This window comes from Tupaia chinensis, unplaced genomic scaffold, assembly GCF_000334495.1.
Source record: "Tupaia chinensis unplaced genomic scaffold, TupChi_1.0 Scaffold149537_1, whole genome shotgun sequence".
Lineage (NCBI taxonomy): Eukaryota > Metazoa > Chordata > Mammalia > Scandentia > Tupaiidae > Tupaia > Tupaia belangeri.
The window spans coordinates 2,299,066-2,304,297 of NW_006209381.1; positions in this window are offsets into that span (position 1 = coordinate 2,299,066).

Here is a 5,232-nt window from a genome sequence, read left to right on the forward strand (position 1 = left end):
GCGGTCGACGACGTGGGAGTCCAGCGACATAGCCATTACGCTAACTGCTGGTTCCCTATTTATTTATTTATTTATTTATTTATTTGAGAGGTTTTTGCTATAGGGCACATGCACTCACCAGACAGACAGAGAGAGACAGAGAGCCAGAAAGTGACAAATCATCTCCCGGGGGGGGGGCGAATGGCCACGCTGCAATCCCTTCTCCTCCATTCTCCTCTCGGGATCTTGGGCACGCTCACACACGCGCCTGGCGTGAGTTTTAAGGCACCGGGTCCGGGACTCAAACCACAGTCGACTACGTGGGAGTCCAACGACATAGCCATTATGCTAACTGCTGGTCCCAGGATGATTCTTGACACCAAAGCACTTACACAATTATCCTCAAAGCAGCAAACTATTACCAAAATGATTTATGTGCTGTCTCTAGGATACTTTTAAACTCATGTCCATCACATGGGCACAATACAAAACTCAACTGAGAATTCAAAATTTAGCTCAGAAAGACATCTTAGCTAAAAATGCAAGTGCAAATTAAAATAGGAAAATACATATCAGAGAACCACATTTAATTAAATATTTATTCTCAAAATAAAAAGAAGTCAGTATTCTTACATGGCTGTAAGTGATACTGCAAAAAGGACAGAAAAAAAAGATGTTCTCTGATTTTCAGCACTCTCATAAGTTGATGTACTATTCGAGATATATAAACTAAGATGTGACTTTTTTTCTAAAATCTGTTAGTTGATTTTAATATTGAGTTAGGGTCTTCCCTGTTCAAATGCTGCAACATGGAAAATTCACACATTTGGTTTGAATATAATGGTCTTAAAAATGATAATATGGAAAAAAATTACCTGACTGATAAACTAATAGTGACATCACATCTAATATGAGATGTTGCTGTCGATATGGTCTATTATATTTAATATTAATACCCACTTGTGGGGAGATACTTTACTGAAATTTTAAGTAATATGCTCTTTCCCATTCCACACTCACAGATTCCTTCATTTTTACTCTCTAATCTCCCCCTCAGTACTCTCCACCCTTACCCATAGCACCTAGACTTCACCATGGTCTCCAGTGAAGCTGTATCATTGGAAAGTAAGAGTGTGAACTAGTGGTTAGAATGAAAAGATAGGAAAATGAGCTGAATAAACAAGTCTCTAAGGAAGACATCTGAACAGCCAAAAAGCATATGAAAAAATGCTTAACATCCCTCATCATAATGGAGATGCAGATCAAAACTACAATGAGGTACCACCTAACCCCAGTCAGAATGGCAAAAATTAAAAAAAAAAAAAAAAAAAACGATAAGTGCTGGAAGGGTTGTGGTAAAAGGGGAACTCTCCTACATTGTTGGTGGGAATGTAAATTAGTCCAGCTGCTGTGGAGCACAATACAGAAGTTTCCTCAAAGACCTTCAAACAGAACTACCATGTGATCTAGCAATTCCACTACTGGGTATCTACCCAAAGGACAGGAGAATGCTCAGTCGGAAAAGTGCTTGCATGTCTATATTTATTGTGGCATTATTCCTGATTGCTAAGACATGGAACCAACCCAAATGCTCACACACACGTGAATGGATTGAAAAAATGTGGCACATATACTCTACGGAATACTATTCAGCCATAAAAAAACAAGACCCTGGCATTTGATAGAAAGTGGACGAATATAGAAGAATTGTTGCTGAGCGAAGCAAGTCAGGCTATGAAACAGAGACATTGCATGTCTCCACTTAACATATACTGACTGTCTGTACTCTATGGTAGAGACTGAAAGACTGGAGGACATAAAAGCATTGAAAATTGTTATGGACACTGGGGACAAAGTGGAAGGAGCGTGGGAGAGGGGAAGAGTGTAGGAAAGGAAATTTGGGGAAAAAATAGAGAGGTAAGATATATGTGGGACACAGAAATGGTTTATTACCTATTGATGATGTGTATAGAATTCTCAACTGGACTGAGGTGTATATCATGCTGGGTAAGTCCCTTTACAATCTAAATGATGTATAGCAGTTGAATGTATTATTATTATTATTATTATTAATAATAAAAGAAACACAGACTCCTGAGATAGACTCTTGAAGTTCAAATGCCAGCTTTTTAGGTTGACAAAATAATAACTCTGGGCAAGTTATTATTTATTGTAAAGAGATTTTGCTATAGGGCATGTGTCTCTCTTTCAGAGAGACAGAGACAGAGAGACAGAGGAACAGAAAGCAAGAAATCACCCTTCAATGGAGGATGACCATGGTGCTATCTCTTCTCCTCCATTCTCCTCTCAGGATCTTGGCCACTTACACACACACACACACACCCGCCATGAGTTTTAAGTCACCAGGTCCAGGGCTCAAACCACAGTCAACGACATGGGAGTCCAGTGAAGTAATCATTATGCCATCTGCTGGTCCTGTGGGCAAGTTATTTAACTTCTGCATGGCTTAGTTTCCTCACATAATATAAAGCTATTTTATGATTTAAGTAAGTTTATATTCATAAATTGCTTAGTATAGCACTTGCCACACCATAAACATTAAATATTTGCTAATCTTAATTGTTACTATTCTCAAAGCTTACTGATCCCAACGTCTAAACATAATGCGTTATTTTCACTCTTAAAGATGATATCAAAAGATGACAGGCACAGGCAAAAACAGTTTTCTGTCATTCAGGGAGCATGGACATATGATGGTGCCCAGGCAAGCCCCACCCACCACCAGCCCCCAAGGAAAGATGGGAGCCAGGGCAGTTCAGTGACCCGAGCTTATAGTCAGCCCACTTCTGACCTCACCCATTGGTCTGATGCATATCTGTTTCTTGAAATTCTGTCTGGGTCTCTGGTTTATACCCTTTCCCACTCCAGTATCAAGAAACTCACAACCATGGGAACCAGCAGTTAGCGTAATGGCTATGTTGCTGGACTCCCACGTAGTTGACCGCGGTTCGTGTCCTGGACCCGGTGGCTTAAAACTCACGCTGGGCGCGTGTGCGTGCGTGCCCAAGATCCCGAGAGGAGAATGGAGGAGAAGGGATTGCGGCATGACCATTCCCCCTGGGGGGTGATTTCTCGCTTTCTGTCTCTATGTCTCTCTCTGTCTGTCTGGCAAGCGCACGTGCCCTACAGTGAAAATCTCTCCAAAAAAAAAAAAAAGAAACTCACAACCAGCAGCCTAATACTTCTGTATAATGCTCCAGGAAGGAAGGGGAAAACATGGAGTCAGAAGGTGATGTTACACAGGGAAAGCCTAGGCCTGGGCCAGGAAGAGTCTAAAGGAAATATTTTGAAATATCCTATAAACTGTAATTGCAATGAACAACCACATATTTCTTAAATTTCTACTGTATTTCTACTAATTTAAACCATATCTTTCCACAAACTTTTATTTATTCATTTAGAGAGGATTTTTTGCTGTAGGGTGCATGTGCTCACCAGAGAGACAGAATGCGAGGAAAACCCCCCTCCCAAGAGAATGGCCATGCTGCAATCCCTTCTCCTCCATTCTCCTTCCAAGATCTTGGGCATGCATGCATGTGTGCCCAGTGTGAGTTTTAAGTCACTAGGTCTGGGACTTGAACCATGGTTCACTACATGGGAGTCCAGAGATGTAACCACTGTGCCATCTGCTGCTGATTCCCACAGCCATTATTTTTAACTACACATAGTTTATCTTAATTTTCTACCAGTTTCTACTAGATCTTTTCACATTTATTATTTAGTAAGATAATTGTATAGTAATAATGATATTGCAATAATAAGTTTCTCTTTAACTCTGGAACTCCAGAGTTAAATACCCCAATTCTCCTTTCCTAAATGGAACAGTGAAGTTTACCAAAGATGATTTTTTTTTTTTATAGCTAGAGGGCATGTGCACTTGCTGGAGAGAGACAAAAAAATCAGAAAGAGAGGGAGAGGAGAACCACCACCACCACCACCACCACCACCCCCCATCCCTTCTCCATCTCACCCTCCTGTTAAGATTCTGGGTATACGCACATACACACCTGGCATGTTTCTTAAGCCACCAGGTCCAGGACTTCAGTTGCATGGTTGGCCATACGCGATCCAGCTGCTTTAACCAGGAGGCCATGAGCCACCACATAGATATAACTATATAACATTTTAGATGGATATACAAAGTCAAACAATAGCACAGTAGTTAAACACTGTGCAGAGGGCGGGAAGTCTCACATGCCCGTTCCATTAGAATCCCACCCTGGTAGCTTTAAAAACACACTAGGCACTTGTGTGGTCGTGCCCAGGGTCCTGATGGGATGAAGAAATAGAGATTGGGGCATGACCAGGCCCCATTTAGGGGTTCTCTCTCTCTCTCTCTTTCAGACACTCTCTGGTATTAAAAAAAAAAAAAATAAGTATACAATACCAAGATTTTGATTTAGGATTCCTGTAATGAAATACGGATCCAAGCATGTAAAAGAAGTCATGTGGTTAGAAGTAGACCTGAATTTGAATGGGCTTCATTATCTATGAGCGGGATGATCTTGTCAGGTCACAGAGATGCTTGAGACCTCAATTCTCTCATTTGTAAATGGAGAAACAGTGCATTAGGGGCCTCACAGAATTATTTTAAGAACACAATATATAATAAATGAGAAAACATTTTTTAACTATAAAGTGCTTTATAATTATCAGGCATACACCTGCCACTATACATCAGCTGCTCCCTAGTGAGTGCCCACAACCACCTCAGTACACATTCCTTCTCCCCTGAGAAACCTACACGTTTGTGCAGGATTGTTTCCACGGAAATTCTTTATTACTTTCTACTGAAGACTCTGCTTAGAATGTTTAATGGTTAAAATGACTCATGCCCAAGTCTCTTATTGAAATAATTGGGAAAGACAATGAAGAAAAAGAGTTGCTATAACTTATTTGGCTACATTTTTTTTTAATTTCAAAATAGAAAAAGAATAGTTTAAAAAGGAGTGGACTTGTAGGATTGCAAAGAGAAGAGGCCCAGTGCATGCATAATCCCCCTATTGTGTAGCAAACTGCAGTCACGTTGTCCTATAAGGAGTCTTGAAAATAAAATTGTAGCAACGGATGTCAATACATATTTGTTGTGTTGAAAAGCTGAAAGATAGGAAAATAACAGCGATGTTCCTGTCCCATGTCCCGATAATGACAGTGGAGGGATAGCTGCTACTCAGAGGCCAAATTGATTCAAAAGAACAACCCTAGAGCAGTTTTACATATTTAATTTAATTT